This window comes from Podarcis tiliguerta (genome assembly GCF_965153285.1).
Source record: "Podarcis tiliguerta genome assembly, chromosome: 8".
Taxonomy (NCBI): Eukaryota; Metazoa; Chordata; class Lepidosauria; order Squamata; family Lacertidae; genus Podarcis; species Podarcis tiliguerta.
The window spans coordinates 13,912,257-13,930,037 of record NC_139541.1 but is presented as its reverse complement, the minus strand read 5'-3'; positions in this window follow the sequence as shown (position 1 = coordinate 13,930,037).

Here is a 17,781-nt window from a genome sequence, read left to right as displayed (position 1 = left end):
ACCTGGAGCATATGTAACCTGAAGCGTCTGTAACCCGAGGTACCACTGTACTAGAAACTGGGGGCATGTAAGTGAAGGGATAACTAAAACAAGACGGTCAAAACCAACTACAGTGGTACCTCGGGTTACATACGCTTCAGGTTACAGACTCCGTTAACCCAGAAATAGTACCTTGGGTTAAGAACTTTGCTTCAGGATGAGAACAGAAATCATGTGGCGGCAGCAGGAGGCCCCATTAGCTAAAGTGGTGCTTCAGGTTAAGAACAGTTTCAGGTTAACAACGGACCTCCGGAACGAATGAAGTACTTAACATGAGGTACCACTGTACTTATGATTGCCAGAAAGGCACACCCAGAGGAAGTTGGATTTCACAGGATCTGCAGGAAATCCTCTCTGTGAGAGCTTCTCCCCCTGTGTCCAGTCAGTTAAAGGGGCTCAGCCTATATAAGCTGGTCACCTCCCCAGTCTGTTATCTTTCTTCCCCCTGCTATCTGATCTCTTCCCTTTGCTGCTTCATCAGTGACTAGGGATGTAGGACATGTGCTGAGTCTGAGTCCCAGCTCAGACTCCACTTCTAATCTAAACCATATACAGTGGTACCTCGGGTTAAGTACTTAATTTGTTCCGGAAGTCCGTTCTTAACCTGAAACTGTTCTTAACCTGAAGCACCACTTTAGCTAATGGGGCCTCCTGCTGCCGCCGCGCCACCGGAACACGATTTCTGTTCTCATCCTGAAGCAAAGTTCTTAACCCGAGGTACTATTTCTGGGTTAGTGGAGTCTATAACCTGAAGCATATGTAACCTGAAGCGTATGTAGTCCGAGGTACCACCGTAACTACATTTGGAGGGGGGGGGGCTCTTGTCAGTTTATTACATTGCTGAGTTACACTAGTCTAGACTAAGGGGAACCTGACGTGATTTCATTATGCAAGCTGGCTTGTTTTTAAACTAGTGATGCGGGGCACAAGGAATTTCTCATCTCAGGGAAGTCTTCCCCCTTGAGACTTTGGCAAGCCACAGGCACTTAAAACCCCTGGACTTTCAGCTGGTCGTCTTTAGCCAGTCCAATCTCAATGAGGAACTGCAATATACTTGGAGTCGAGAGTGGATTTCATGCTCTTTATTCAGCTCATAGTGGTGAGGAGGAATGGAAGTTCCCCCAGAATGTCTGCTTTATATACATTATTTACACAATGGGCCCCACGTGATTGGTTAATTCCGGGATTCTCCTGTAGGCCAATCAGGTTGCGGATTCACTTCCACCTGGAGCTGGATTGGGTGGCTCCTGTGGACCAATCAGACTGCTGCATTCTGGACCCTATTGTTCTAGGACCAATCAGACTGCTGCCTTTTGGATCCTATTCAACTCAGTACATAACAGGAACTGGCCTATGTTCTTCTGCTGACCCCCTCAAAGCTGAATCACCTCTCCGTACTCTGGGTGCTCAATCACAGCACCATTGCAGGCAAATTTCTCCTTGAAGGCCTTCACCAGTTTCTTTTTATCATAACCATTGGCAATGCCCTAGACTGTGGTGAGGGTTTTTCTTCGTTTCTCTGCTGGATCCTTATATGGATGTAGTCCTCAGTCCCAGCAGGAAGTAAATCATCACCCTTACTGGCATCAGCAAAGGGGTCTGGCTCTAAGTTCTTTAACCTCCCTTACACATCACTCTGCCCCCAAACAACAACAACAACAACAACAACACGGCTCCTCTCCCCATTCTGTATAACTACCGTATTTTTTGCTCTATAAGACTCACTTTTTCCCTCCTAAAAAGTAAAGGGAAATGTGTGTGCGTCTTATGGAGCGAATGCAGGCTGCACTGCTATCCCAGAAGCCAGAACAGCAAGAGGGATTGCTGTGCAGTGATCCCTCTTGTTGTTCTGGCTTCTGAGATTCAGAATGTTTTTTTTCTTGTTTTCCTCCTCCAAAAACTAGGTGCATCTTATGGTCTGGTGCGTCTTATAGAGTGAAAAATATGGTACATTTTAAGCCTGTCTATCAGGAATGCTTTGTGTGTGATTCCTGCATTGCATGGTGATGCTTAATGTCCCTTCATACTCTCTGGTTCTAGCTAGATGCTGAGACTTATTTACCTGACAGTGTCTGGGAAAAGACCAGCGAAAAAATCAGGCCTGGCGTAGCAATTCCCAGCCCTGGTGCCCATTTTCTCTTTGTAAAAGCCACGTATGCTGGAGCCTAGAAGCGCAGAGGCTTGGGAATTAACTCGTTTATTCTTTCCCCAGCTTTCCGAACACTGAGGGTTGCGGTACCCATTGTGCTTTATTAGTTTAATATATGTTGAGGGCTTCAAATGGATGCCGGGGAGCAGGTGGAACAGATGAAATGTGAGTAAGTTCCAGGATGATTGATAATGAGCAGGGCCTGGGAAATCAATGGTGTTAATTCCTGGCCTGTCGGTGGGAGAGAAAATTAATGAGAAAATCTGTCTAACTTAATGGTATTTACACATTTTACCGAGGGTGATAAAATTGTCTCCAGGTGCACCATGGCATTGCAATTACGGCGTTCCGACTGTTCCAGAGGCAGGTGCGCATGTGTGTGCACACACAAAAGGTGTGCGGGAGAGGACGTTTTGCCAGCCATGGAGACACCAGCCAACCCTGTAAACCTGAAGTGAGAACATGTCGTCATAGTAGCGTGAGCAGGAGTGGTGCAGTGGATAGGATGTTGGACTAGGGAGGGCTCTGGATCTCTGGCATCTTCAGGTAGGACTGGGAATGCCCCCTGCCCGAAACTCTGGAGTGGTGCTGCCACTCAGTGTGGACCACACTGAGCTAGATGGAGCAATGGACCTGGCTCAGCAGAAGGCAGCTTCCTGCCTTCTCATTGTCTTCAGGGTAGGGTGGTTGTTCAGTGGTGGAGCACCTACCTCTCCAGGTAGGGCTGAGAGAGACTTCCTGTCTGAAACCCTGGAGAGCTGTTGCCAGTGGTCTGATTTAATAATATCACACATTTCCTATGTTCCTAAGGATGTCAGACCAAATAACCATAGCTGTCAAGCGTCCCTTATTTGGAGGGACAGTCCCTTATTCCAGCGCCATGTCCCTCTGCTGTCCCTTATTGATGGATGTCCCCTAAATTTCCCGGGTTTCAAAGGAAGCAACTCCTCTCCCTCCCTCCCTCCCTGCCGGCCAGGGAGGAGGGAGGCTCCAAGTGTGTTGCTTGGCTGCCCAGCCCTCCCCCCTCCGGCTTCCTCTCACCAGCCTCAGCCCCTGGGAGCCCCTCCCTCCTGGCGGGAGACTCGGGCCCTTCCGTCGCTATCCTCCTTGCAGCTGCCAAACTGATCGTCTCTGCCTGGGGCCTCCCCTCTGCCCATTGCCGCCGCTCCTGCTAGGCCATACTGCGGCTGTGCCACTGAAGGACCAAGATGAGATGGGCAGCATGGCATGGCCTATGAATTGCTGAGGAGCCTTGAGAGGACAGCGAGGGCAACCATAGACAATGCAGTTCAGAGAGATGAGGAAGAGGAGGAGGTGGAGGCAAAGGCTACAAGGGAAGGACCACAAGTGCTTCTCCCATAGATCTGTAGTGGTAGACTAGCATAGATGGTCTGATCTGCGGGTTTACTTCAGGCGCTATTCCCCCCCCTCCTCCCGCCCCACCTGATGGAACTGAGAGCTGCAGATGGAGCACGAGAGAAAAGATACAGAACTGCAGCAGCATCTTCGTAGCTTGGACTTCGTTTTGCGCGAAAAGTGGTTGCTGCTTGTAGTTATTTAATTGCAGTGTCTGCTTGTAGTTATTTAATTGCATCTGCTGGTGTCTTGAGCAGCAACCTCTGGAAACAAAGGGCAAAAACCGGTGCTGCTCTCCCAATTATCTGGTCCCTTTTAACTGGTTGACTAAAATCCCTTATTTTGGCTGCTGGTCCCTTATTTTCAAATCTGTAAGTTGACAGCTATGATGAGCAGGAGTGGTGCAGTGGATAGGATGTTGGACTAGGAAGAGCTCTGAATCTCTGGCATCTTCAGGTAGGACTGGGAATGGCCCCTGCCCGAAACTCTGGAGTTGTGCTGCCAGTCAGTGTGGACCACACTGAGCTAGATGGAGCAATGGGCCTGGCTCAGCAGAAGGCAGCTTCCTGCCTTCTCATTGTCTTCAGGGTAAGGTGGTTGTTCAGTGGTGGAGCACCTGCTTGGCATGCAAAAGGTCCCAGGTTCAACCTCTCCAGGTAGGGCTGAGAGAGACTCCCTGTCTGAAACCCTGGAGAGTTGTTGCCAGTGGTCTGATTTAATAATACCACACATTTCCTACGTTCCTAACGATGTCAGACCAAATAACTGCTTCCCACTAGTCTGAGTGGTGGCAGTTCCCCTTTTTATGTGTTCCTCTCTCAGCCTCTCTTTCTCTCTCTGCTGGTTCATTTTGCAAGTGACTGCGACCAGAGGCATAACGTGGGTTGCTGGCGCCCGGACTGGGGTGGGGCAGGTTTTGCGCTCCCCTGGTGGCAGTTCGTCCCTTTGCTGGCCTACCCCTCTCCATCTTTCTCTTCCTCCCTCCCTCTCAGCTGGCCCAGGAGTGTGGCCCATGGGGCACCCCTTTGCCAGTCACAAAGAGAAGGAGGCGCTGTCGTCACCACCTCGCCCCCAAAGTCCCAGCTTGGGCACAGCTTGCCTCCCTGCAGCCTCAGTAAGGGAGCCTGACGTGGGGGTGCCTGGCTGTGCCCCCTCAGAAATTTGTGCCCGGGGCCACACACCCCATGCTATGCCACTGGCTAAGCCCATTCTAAAGGAAGGTGGTGAACCTCTGAGCTTTCCTGGAGCCTTTGGCCCTCCAGATGTTGTTTGCCCCTGTTAAGTTGTGGGTGAACATATCAGACGACACAGTGATTCTTCAAACAGCTCTTGTTTATTCACAGGCCAGATCAGAACTGAACTGAAGGGTTCAGCCAGCCTGCTTATATAGAGCTCCAGTACAACGTAACTGTAACAACTTTCTGTAACTATCCAATCACTGAACGTCACTTTGGATCCCTTATTTGCATATGTGGACCTGAACTATCTACAGCATCCCCCTGCTGGCCCAGGGTGAGAACTTCAGTACATAACACCCCCCAACTCCTGTCATCATCCCTGACCATTGGCCATGCTTACTGGGGCTGATGGGAGCTGGAGGTACACGGGTTCGACAGCCCTTTGCTTGAATATGTCCTACTGGAGGTCCTGTCCACAGTCCCTATGAAGGTTAGAATTGCATCCAAAGCTATTCCTACTCAGAACAGACACATTGATGCTTAACAACCTGACTAACAGGTTCATTTTTAATGGGTCTACTTTGAGCATAACTTATTTGAATACACCTCACAATCCTCAAGGTGTTGCAGGACTCTTGTCTTGAAGTGCCTTAAGACCCTTTGCTGCTTTTCCGCAAGAGGTTTCAAAGGGTTTCAAAGTCAGGTGTCCTTGGTCCTCGTGCGTCTGGTCACCATCCAGACATTGGCAGGATTATGCACTCTGAGCAAAACAGACCCATTAAAATTCCACTCGGGTGCTTTGCCTGACCATCTGCCAAGCCAGAAGCTGGCACCAATTTGAGTATTTACTGTGGTGTGTTCCTAATAAACCAAAGTGTACTTTCATTTACCTCCTCTACAGCAATCAAGGAGCCGTGGCTGCAATAAATCGTTTCATTTCCAAACTCACGCGCTCTCCTGCCCTGTCACTTTGCCTGCCAAGGTGGAGAGACAAAATGTTCCATAGTCTCCACAGAAGGAAAATAACCCACATTTTGTACCTTTCCCTATGACGTTAATGACTGACACGGAAAATTGCATGGGGACATTCCCAATAAAGCCAGAACAGGGCAGCGGGGGAAGAGAGAGAGAGAGAGAGAGAGAGAGAGAGAGAGAGAGAGATCTGCAAGATTACCACCATAGAAGAGGAGGAGGAAGAGGAGGAGGAGGAGGAGGAGTTTGGATTTGATATCCCGCTTTATCACTACCTGAAGGAGTCTCAAAGCGGTTAACATTCTCCTTTCCCTTCCTCCCCCAGAACAAACACTCTGTGAGGTGAGTGGGGCTGAGAGACTTCAGAGAAGTGTGACTGGCCCAAGGTCATCCAGCAGCTGCATTTGGAGGAGCGGAGATGCGAACCCAGTTCACCAGATTACGAGTCTATCGCTCTTAACCACTACACCACATTGGCTCTCAGGGATGTAGGGATGCAGGAGGGCAGGGATTTCCATTCTGATCTATATCCATCACAATTCCCATTTCTGTTCCGCTGCAGTTTGGTTTGCACCAAACACTACATTATTTGTCTTACTCTCTACTATTTAAGTTACGGAGCTTGACATAACTACCGTATTTACACAAATTACACCACTTACATTCATTTCAATGTAAAGGAAATGCCAAAAGCATGTTTTCGAAAAGCCATCAATTACATATCATTTGTGGACTTTGTGAAACCAGCAACGATGATGTGAATGGATACTGGCCATACTCGCTTGACCAAAGGCAAATGAACTGCAGCAATTTCTACTTCCTTTTCTGGCAGAATCCTCTGACATCCCTATGCACAGGAGAGGACTGTCCTCACTCATTGACACCACAAAGTTAACAAGAGGTCTATGAGTTGCTGAACTGTTTTGCCATTCCTCAGATGCTAACAATAAGCATTCTCCAGCCCATGGGTAGGCAAACTAAGGCCCGGGGACCGGATCCAGCCCAATTGCCTTCTAAATCCAGCCTGCTGATGGTCCGGGAATCAGTGTGTTTTTACATGAGTAGAATGTGTCCTTTTATTTAAAATGCATCTCTGGGTTACTTGTGGAGCCTGCCTGGTGTTTTTACATGAGTAGAATGTGTGGTTTTATTTAAAATGCATCTCTGGGTTATTTGTGGGGCATAGGAATTCATTCATTTCCCCCCTCCAAAATATAGTCCGGCACCCCACAAGGTCTGAGGGACAGTGGACCACAGTGGCGTAGCGTGGGTTGTCAGCACCCGGGGCAAGGCAAGTAATTTGCGCTCCCTAACCCGGGGCAAGGCAAGTAATTTGCGCCCTCCCCCGCTGCACTGTCCCTCCCCCAGATAGTCCCTCACTCTCTCTCCGCACTGCACCGCACACCTGGCACCCTCCTCTCCACAGTGGGCGGCGACCCGGGGGCTCGGATCGGATTCACACAGCCAGCACTGCAGTGAGAGAGAGTGAGTGAGCCAGGTAGGGGCAGAGAGCTGCGAGTGCGAGCCCCCCCCCCAGATGTTGCGCCCGGTGCGGCCGGCCCCCCCTGCACCCCCCACGCTACGCCACTGGTGGACCAGCCCCCTGCTGAAAAAGTTTGCTGAACCCTGTGAGTCCAGCCTTTCTTAGCAGTAACATCTCGTCTGCTTTCTTGGTTGAAATGGCTCTCCCCACTCCTGTTGTGGTCTGTTTGCATATCAGCCATGGAAGATTAAAGCTACCACTGATGTGTCAAATGCATCAACACAGACAGAGAGAGAAACAGAGAAAGATGCAAAACAAAGAATACACACTTCGGCATTATCTTTGACAGTTGAGAGAAATAGATATTGTTATGAGTTTAGCAGTGAGGAAGTAGGCAGGATATGAGAGATTCCTAACCCCTGGATCCAGCAAGAGTTCCGATATAAGTCAGGCTAACTTCCAGGCTAGCTTCCCCCGACCCCAGCCCCCAAACAGGCAGCTCTCCACAAGCCGTGGGAGAGCTGCGTGAAGTGCGCACTGACCCCTCTCGCTCTCCAGGCTTCAGTGAAAGCCTGCATTCGCCCCATAGGACGCACACACATTTCCCCTTCATTTTTGGAGGGGGAAAAGGTGCGTCCTATAGGGCGAAAAATACGGTAATCAGCCTAATACAAAAGGGAGAAGGAAGGAAGAAGCAGGTAGAGAGAGGGAGCAGAGTTGCCAAGGCTGAATAGGAAGTAGCAAAAGCGAGCAGGCACTCCTGCAGAGAGGCGACAAACTCCCTCCTCTTTACACCTGCCCCGAAGTGGGTGGGGGAACACTTTCCTAACCCTTTCTAGGCAATCTAAGTGGATGGGAGGCAGTGGCGTAGCGTGGGTTGTCAGCACCCGGGGCAAGGCAAGTAATTTGCGCCCCCCCCCGCTGCACTGTCCCTCCCCCATATAGTCCCTCGCTCTCTCTCCGCACCGCACCGCACGCCTGGCACCCTCCCCTCCACACTGGGCGGCGACCCGGCGGCTCGGATCGGATTCGCACAGCCAGCACTGCAGTGAGAGAGAGAGAGTGAGCCAGGTAGGGGCAGAGAGCTGCGAGTGCGAGCGCCCCCCCCCACATGTTGCGCCCGGTGCGGCCGGCCCCCCCTGCACCCCCCACGCTACGCCACTGATGGGAGGGGAAGCCAGAGGCAAAAGCTCGGTGGAGCAAAGAGCAAAGAGCACAAACTTTATCTTTCTGGATGGTCGGCTGGTTTCTACACATTCTTAGGATGCAAAGCTGGCGAGGGGGCATGGCATGGGGGGAAAGGGGTGGATAGGAGGGGGCGATGTGGCCTGGGGAGCTTCCTGAGGGCTAGATGACCTCATTCAGCCCATAAACCTGAGCTTCCCTGAGGCTGCCTTAATGAACCGAGTCTGTCCACAGCATGGTGGCAGTGCTATTGTGCCCAGGCAGATAGGGCGTGGAATGCCTGGCATTTCACCAGTGCTGGATCGGCAGTTACAAGGGGAAATGGAGGCTTTTAAAAAAGGAGAGATCTGCCAAAGCTGTCTGCCTACCCCTGCAGCCTCACAATCCCATTACTGAGCCTTTCTAATAAAGATACCTCTTCCCCACTTCCCGCAACCCCTCTCCCAGTCACCGGTAATAAAGAGATGCACGTTCCGTCTCTCTGAGGATTCTGGCAGAGCCAACTGAAGAGTGCCAAGCACGTGAACCTTTTAAGATTTTATTCCTTTGATTCTTTAAGAGTTTTATATCTTTTTTTCTCCCCTCTCCGCCCCCTCCTCCCCCGCACCTCGCTCAAGCTCTTATCGTGCAGTGCTGAGTTCCAGGCGATAAGCCCACAACGGAGGGAGCCCTGAGCCTTGCTTATAGACAGGAGAAGAATCAAATTCTTCCGCCCCTCAGAAGAGAAAAATCCCCAGATTGGCTCTATTTCCCACCCTGTTTAAAAAACCCAGAGGGATTAAATAGACTGTGAAGAAGGTTTTGTTCTCTTGGGGTGGGGGGGAGAGAAGCCTGATAGGAGAAGCAGATATAATAATAATAATAATAATAATAATAATAATAATAATAATAATACCCTGCCCACCTGGCTGGGTTTCCCCAGCCACTCTGGATGGCTCCCAACAGAACATTAAAACCACGATCAAAAATCAAACATTAAAAACTTCCCTAAACAGGGCTGCCTTCAGATGTCTTCTAAAAGTCAGGTAGTTATTTATTTCCTTGACATCTGAAGGGAGGGTGTTCCACAGGGTGGGCGCAACTACCGAGAAGATCATCTGCCTGGTTCCTGCAACCTCACTTCTCGCAGGGAAGGAACTGCCAGAAGACCTTTGGAGGTGGACCTCAGTGTCCGGGCTGAATGATGGGGGTGGAGAATGAGAATTGTGAAATTCTGACCCCGCTGGATAATAATTTTTTCAAAAAAAGGTTTTCCGCACCTTAAAGCGCCGAGGCCTGATTTCTTAAACTAGGATAAAAACCCTCCTGTTTGGACCACCAAACCATTCAGGGGAGCATTTGCGACCGTTTGGAACCATTTTTGAGTGAACTGGAGAATGTCAGATTTTTTCAAAAGAATATTTTTCCGCAGGTTAAGTTGTTGAGGGCTGTTTTCTTGTCCTGTGATGAAAGGCTTTCTGTTTCGACCACCAAACGTTTCAGGGGAGCATTTGCAACCGTTGGGCACCATTTTTGAGTGAATTCCCAAAAGTCAGATTTTTTCTGAAATTGTGACCCCGGGGCTTAGGGATTTTTTCAAAAAAATGTTTTTCTGCCGGTTAAGTTCTCGAGGTCTAATTTCTTCTCCTGTGATAAAAAGACTTCTGTTTCGGCCACCAAACCGTTCAGGGGAGCATTTGCAACCGTTGGGGACCATTTTTGAGTGAATTGCCGAAAGTCAGATTATTTCTGAAATTGTGACCCCGGGGCTAAGGGATTTTTTCAAAAAAATATTTTTCTGCCGGTTAAGTTGTCAAGGGCTGATTTCTTCTCCTGTGATAAAAAGGCTTCTGTTTCGACCGCCAAACCTTTCAGGGGAGCATTTGCAACCGTTGGGGACCATTTTTGAGTGAATTGCCGAAAGTCAGATTTTTTCTGAAATTGTAACCCCGGGGCTTAGGGATTTTATCAAAAAAATGTTTTACTGCCGCTTAAGTTGTCGAGGGCTGATTTCTTGTCCTGTGATAAAAAGCCTTCTGTTTCGGCCGCCAAACCTTTCAGGGGAGCATTTGCAACTGTTGGGGACCATTTTTGAGTGAATTGCCGAAAGTTAGAATTTTTCTGAAATTCTGACCCCGGGGCTTAGGGATTTTTTCAAAAAAATATTTTTCTGCCACTTAAGTTGTCGAGGGTTGATTTCTTGTCCTGTGATAAAAAGCCTTCTGTTTCGACCGCCAAACCTTTCAGGGGAGCATTTGGAACCGTTGGGGACCATTTTTGAGGGAATTGCCAAAAGTCCGATTTTTTCTGAAATTGTGACCCCGGGGCTAAGGGATTGTTTCAAAAAAATATTTTTCTGCCGGTTCAGTTGTAGAGGTCTGATGTCTTGTCCTGTGATAAAAAGCCTTCTGTTTCGACCGTCAAACCTTTCAGGGGAGCATTTGCAACCATTGGGGACGATTTTTGAATGAATTCCCAAAAGTCAGATATTTCTGAAATTGTGACCCCGGGGCTTAGGGATTTTTTCAAAAAAATATTTTTCTGCTGCTTAAGTTGTCGAGGGCTGATTACTTGTTCTGTGATAAAAAGCCTTCTGTTTCGACCGTCAAACCTTTCAGGGGAGCATTTGCAACCATTAGGGACCATTTTGGAATGAATTCCCAAAAGTCAGATTTTTTCCGAAATTGTGACCCCGGGGCTAAGGGATTTTTTCAAAAAAATATTTTTCTGCCGGTTCAGTTGTTGAGGTCTGATTTCTTGTCCTGTGATAAAAAGCCTTCTGTTTCGACCGCCAAACCTTTCAGGGGAGCATTTGCAACCATTGGGGACCATTTTTGAGTGAATTGCCGAAAGTCAGATCTTTTCTGAAACTGTGACCCCGGGGCTTAGGGATTTTTTCAAAAAAATATTTTTCTGCCGGTTAAGTTGTCGAGGGCTGATTTCTTGTCCTGTGATAAAAAGCCTTCTTTATCGACCACCAAACCTTTCAGGAGAGCATTTGCAACCATTGGGGAGCATTTTTGAGTAAATTGCCGAAAGTCAGCATTTTTCTGAAATTGTGACGCCGGGGCTTAGGGATTTTTTCAAAAAAATATTTTTCTGCCGGTTAAGTTGTCGAGGGCTGATTACTTGTTCTGTGATAAAAAGCCTTCTGTTTCGACTGTCAAACCTTTCAGGGGAGCATTTGCAACCATTAGGGACCATTTTTGAATGAATTCCCAAAAGTCAGATTTTTTCTGAAATTGTGACCCCAGGGCTTAGGGATTTTTTCAAAAAAATATTTTTCTGCTGCTTAAGTTGTCGAGGGCTGATTTCTTGTCCTGTGATAAAAAGCCTTCTGTTTCGACCGCCAAACCTTTCAGGGGAGCATTTGCGACCGTTCGGGACCATTTTTGAGTGAATTGCCGAAAGTCAGATCTTTTCTGAAATTGTGACCCCGGGGCTTAGGGATTTTTTCAAAAAAAAATTTTTTTCCGCCGGTTCAGCTCTCGAGGGCTGATTTCTTGTCCTGTGATAAAAAGCCTTCTGTTTCGACCGCCAAACCTTTCAGGGGAGCATTTGGAACCGTTGGGGACCATTTTTGAGTGAATTGCCGAAAGTCAGATTTTTTCTGAAATTGTGACCCCGGGGCTTAGGGATTTTTTTTAAAAAAAAAATTTTTCCGCCGGTTCAGCTCTCGAGGGCTGATTTCTTCTCCTGTGATAAAAAGCCTTCTGTTTCGACCGCCAAAACTTTCAGGGGAGCATTTGGAACCATTGGGGACCATTTTTGAGTGAATTGCCGAAAGTCAGATTTTTTCTGAAATTGTGACCCCGGGGCTTAGGGATTTTTTCAAAAGAATATTTTTCTGCCGGTTCAGTTGTTGAGGTCTGATTTCTTCTCCTGTGTTAAAAAGCCTTCTGTTTCGACCGCCAAACCTTTCATGGGAACATTTGCAACCGTTGGGGACCATTTTTGAATGAATTCCCAAAAGTCAGATTTTTTCTGAAATTGTGACCCCAGGGCTTAGGGATTTTTTCAAAAAAATATTTTTCTGCTGCTTAAGTTGTCGAGGGCTGATTTCTTGTCCTGTGATAAAAAGCCTTCTGTTTCGACCGCCAAACCTTTCAGGGGAGCATTTGCGACCGTTCGGGACCATTTTTGAGTGAATTGCCGAAAGTCAGATCTTTTCTGAAATTGTGACCCCGGGGCTTAGGGATTTTTTCAAAAAAAAATTTTTTTCCGCCGGTTCAGCTCTCGAGGGCTGATTTCTTGTCCTGTGATAAAAAGCCTTCTGTTTCGACCGCCAAACCTTTCAGGGGAGCATTTGGAACCGTTGGGGACCATTTTTGAGTGAATTGCCGAAAGTCAGATTTTTTCTGAAATTGTGACCCCGGGGCTTAGGGATTTTTTTTTAAAAAAAAATTTTTCCGCCGGTTCAGCTCTCGAGGGCTGATTTCTTCTCCTGTGATAAAAAGCCTTCTGTTTCGACCGTCAAACCTTTCAGGGGAGCATTTGCAACCATTGCGGACCATTTTTGAATGAATTTCCAAAAGTCAGATTTTTTCTGAAATTGTGACCCCGGGGCTTAGGGATTTTTTCAAAAAAATATTTTTCTGCCGGTTCAGTTGTTGAGGTCTAATTTCTTCTCCTGTGTTAAAAAGCCTTCTGTTTCGACCGCTAAACCTTTCATGGGAGCATTTGCAACCGTTGGGGACCATTTTTGAGTATATTGCCAAAAGTCAGATTTTTTCTGAAATTGTGAACCCGGGGCTTAGGGATTTTTTCAAAAAAATATTTTTCTGCCGGTTACGTTGTCGAGGGTTGATTTCTTGTCCTGTGATAAAAAGCCTTCTGTATCGACCACCAAACCTTTCAGGAGAGCATTTGCAACCATTGGGGACCATTTTTGAGTGAATTGCCGAAAGTTAGAATTTTTCTGAAATTCTGACCCTGGGGCTTAGGGATTTTTTCAAAAAAATATTTTTCTGCCGCTTAAGTTGTCGATGGCTGATTTCTTGTCCTGTGATAAAAAGCCTTCTGTTTCGACCGCCAAACCTTTCAGGGGAGCATTTGGAACCGTTGGGGACCATTTTTGAGGGAATTGCCAAAAGTCCGATTTTTTCTGAAATTGTGACCCCGGGGCTTAGGGATTTTTTCAAAAAAATATTTTTCTGCCGGTTCAGTTGTAGAGGTCTGATTTCTTGTCCTGTGATAAAAAGCCTTCTGTTTCGACCGTCAAACCTTTCAGGGGAGCATTTGCAACCATTGGGGACCATTTTTGAATGAATTCCCAAAAGTCAGATATTTCTGAAATTGTGACCCCGGGGCTTAGGGATTTTTTCAAAAAAACATTTTTCTGCTGCTTAAGTTGTCGAGGGCTGATTACTTGTTCTGTGATAAAAAGCCTTCTGTTTCGACCGTCAAACCTTTCAGGGGAGCATTTGCAACCATTAGGGACCATTTTTGAATGAATTCCCAAAAGTCAGATTTTTTCCGAAATTGTGACCCCGGGGCTAAGGGATTTTTTCAAAAAAATATTTTTCTGCCGGTTCAGTTGTTGAGGTCTGATTTCTTGTCCTGTGATAAAAAGCCTTCTGTTTCGACCGCCAAACCTTTCAGGGGAGCATTTGCAACCATTGGGGACCATTTTTGAGTGAATTGCCGAAAGTCAGATTTTTTCTGAAATTGTGACCCCGGGGCTTAGGGATTTTTTCAAAAAAATATTTTTCTGCCGGTTAAGTTGTCGAGGGCTGATTTCTTGTCCTGTGATAAAAAGCCTTCTGTATCGACCACCAAACCTTTCAGGAGAGCATTTGCAACCATTGGGGAGCATTTTTGAGTGAATTGCCGAAAGTCAGATCTTTTCTGAAATTGTGACCCCGGGGCTTAGGGATTTTTTCAAAAAAAAATTTTTTCCCGCCGGTTCAGCTCTCGAGGGCTGATTTCTTGTCCTGTGATAAAAAGCCGTCTGTTTCGACCGCCAAACCTTTCAGGGGAGCATTTGGAACCATTGGGGACCATTTTTGAGTGAATTGCCGAAAGTCAGATTTTTTCTGAAATTGTGACCCCGGGGCTTAGGGATTTTTTCAAAAGAATATTTTTCTGCCGGTTCTGTTGTAGAGGTCTGATTTCTTCTCCTGTGTTAAAAAGCCTTCTGTTTCGACCGCTAAACCTTTCATGGGAGCATTTGCAACCGTTGGGGACCATTTTTGAGTGTATTGCCAAAAGTCAGATTTTTTCTGAAATTGTGAACCCGGGGCTTAGGGATTTTTTCAAAAAAATATTTTTCTTCCGGTTAAGTTGTCGAGGGCTGATTTCTTGTCCTGTCATAAAAAGCCTTCTGTTTCGACCGCCAAACCTTTCAGGGGAGCATTTCAAACCGTTGGGGACCATTTTTGAGTGAATTGCCAAAAGTCAGATTTTTTTCTGAAATCGTGACCCCGGGGCTAAGGGATTTTTTCAAAAAAATATTTTTCTGCCGGTTCAGTTGTTGAGGTCTGATTTCTTGTCCTGTGATAAAAAGCCTTCTGTTTCGACCGCCAAACCTTTCAGGGGAGCATTTGCAACCGTTGGGGACCATTTTTGAGTGTATTGCCAAAAGTCAGATTTTTTCTGAAATTGTGAACCCGGGGCTTAGGGATTTTTTCAAAAAAATATTTTTCATCCGGTTAAGTTGTCGAGGGCTGATTTCTTGTCCTGTCATAAAAAGCCTTCTGTTTCGACCGCCAAACCTTTCAGGGGAGCATTTCAAACCGTTGGGGACCATTTTTGAGTGAATTGCCAAAAGTCAGATTTTTTTCTGAAATCGTGACCCCGGGGCTAAGGGATTTTTTCAAAAAAATATTTTTCTGCCGGTTCAGTTGTTGAGGTCTGATTTCTTGTCCTGTGATAAAAAGCCTTCTGTTTCGACCGCCAAACCTTTCAGGGGAGCATTTGGAACCGTTGGGGACCATTTTTGAGTCAATTGCCGAAAGTCAGATTTTTTCTGAAATTGTGACCCCGGGGCTTAGGGATTTTTTTTTTTTAAAAAAAAATTCCGCCGGTTCAGCTCTCGAGGGCTGATTTCTTCTCCTGTGATAAAAAGCCTTCTGTTTCGACCGCCAAAACTTTCAGGGGAGCATTTGGAACCATTGGGGACCATTTTTGAGTGAATTGCCGAAAGTCAGATTTTTTCTGAAATTGTGACCCCGGGGCTTAGGGATTTTTTCAAAAGAATATTTTTCTGCCGGTTCTGTTGTAGAGGTCTGATTTCTTCTCCTGTGTTAAAAAGCCTTCTGTTTCGACCGCTAAACCTTTCATGGGAGCATTTGCAACCGTTGGGGACCATTTTTGAGTGTATTGCCAAAAGTCAGATTTTTTCTGAAATTGTGAACCCGGAGCTTAGGGATTTTTTCAAAAAAATATTTTTCTTCCGGTTAAGTTGTCGAGGGCTGATTTCTTGTCCTGTCGAAAAAAGCCTTTTGTTTAGACCGCCAAACCTTTCAGGGGAGCATTTCAAACCGTTGGGGACCATTTTTGAGTGAATTGCCAAAAGTCAGATTTTTTTCTGAAATCGTGACCCCGGGGCTAAGGGATTTTTTCAAAAAAATATTTTTCTGCCGGTTCAGTTGTTGAGGTCTGATTTCTTGTCCTGTGATAAAAAGCCTTCTGTTTGGAATGCCAAAACTTTCAAGAGAGCATTTGGAACCGTTGGGGACCATTTGTGAGTGAATTGCCGAAAGTTAGAATTTTTCTGAAATTCAGACCCCGGGGCTTAGGGATTTTTTCAAAAAAATATTTTTCTGCCGCTTAAGTTGTCGAGGGTTGATTTCTTGTCCTGTGATAAAAAGCCTTCTGTTTCGACCGCCAAACCTTTCAGGGGAGCATTTGGAACCGTTGGGGACCATTTTTGAGGGAATTGCCAAAAGTCCGATTTTTTCTGAAATTGTGAGCCCGGGGCTTAGGGATTTTTTCAAAAAAATATTTTTCTGCCGGTTCAGTTGTAGAGGTCTGATGTCTTGTCCTGTGATAAAAAGCCTTCTGTTTCGACCGTCAAACCTTTCAGGGGAGCATTTGCAACCATTGGGGACCATTTTTGAATGAATTCCCAAAAGTCAGATATTTCTGAAATTGTGACCCCGGGGCTTAGGGATTTTTTCAAAAAAATATTTTTCTGCTGCTTAAGTTGTCGAGGGCTGATTACTTGTTCTGTGATAAAAAGCCTTCTGTTTCGACCGTCAAACCTTTCAGGGGAGCATTTGCAACCATTAGGGACCATTTTTGAATGAATTCCCAAAAGTCAGATTTTTTCCGAAATTGTGACCCCGGGGCTAAGGGATTTTTTCAAAAAAATATTTTTCTGCCGGTTCAGTTGTTGAGGTCTGATTTCTTGTCCTGTGATAAAAAGCCTTCTGTTTCGACCGCCAAACCTTTCAGGGGAGCATTTGCAACCATTGGGGACCATTTTTGAGTGAATTGCCGAAAGTCAGATTTTTTCTGAAATTGTGACCCCGGGGCTTAGGGATTTTTTCAAAAAAATATTTTTCTGCCGGTTAAGTTGTCGAGGGCTGATTTCTTGTCCTGTGATAAAAAGCCTTCTGTATCGACCACCAAACCTTTCAGGAGAGCATTTGCAACCATTGGGGAGCATTTTTGAGTGAATTGCCGAAAGTCAGATCTTTTCTGAAATTGTGACCCCGGGGCTTAGGGATTTTTTCAAAAAAAAAATTTTTCCCGCCGGTTCAGCTCTCGAGGGCTGATTTCTTGTCCTGTGATAAAAAGCCGTCTGTTTCGACCGCCAAACCTTTCAGGGGAGCATTTGGAACCATTGGGGACCATTTTTGAGTGAATTGCCGAAAGTCAGATTTTTTCTGAAATTGTGACCCCGGGGCTTAGGGATTTTTTCAAAAGAATATTTTTCTGCCGGTTCTGTTGTAGAGGTCTGATTTCTTCTCCTGTGTTAAAAAGCCTTCTGTTTCGACCGCTAAACCTTTCATGGGAGCATTTGCAACCGTTGGGGACCATTTTTGAGTGTATTGCCAAAAGTCAGATTTTTTCTGAAATTGTGAACCCGGGGCTTAGGGATTTTTTCAAAAAAATATTTTTCTTCCGGTTAAGTTGTCGAGGGCTGATTTCTTGTCCTGTCATAAAAAGCCTTCTGTTTCGACCGCCAAACCTTTCAGGGGAGCATTTCAAACCGTTGGGGACCATTTTTGAGTGAATTGCCAAAAGTCAGATTTTTTTCTGAAATCGTGACCCCGGGGCTAAGGGATTTTTTCAAAAAAATATTTTTCTGCCGGTTCAGTTGTTGAGGTCTGATTTCTTGTCCTGTGATAAAAAGCCTTCTGTTTCGACCGCCAAACCTTTCAGGGGAGCATTTGCAACCGTTGGGGACCATTTTTGAGTGTATTGCCAAAAGTCAGATTTTTTCTGAAATTGTGAACCCGGGGCTTAGGGATTTTTTCAAAAAAATATTTTTC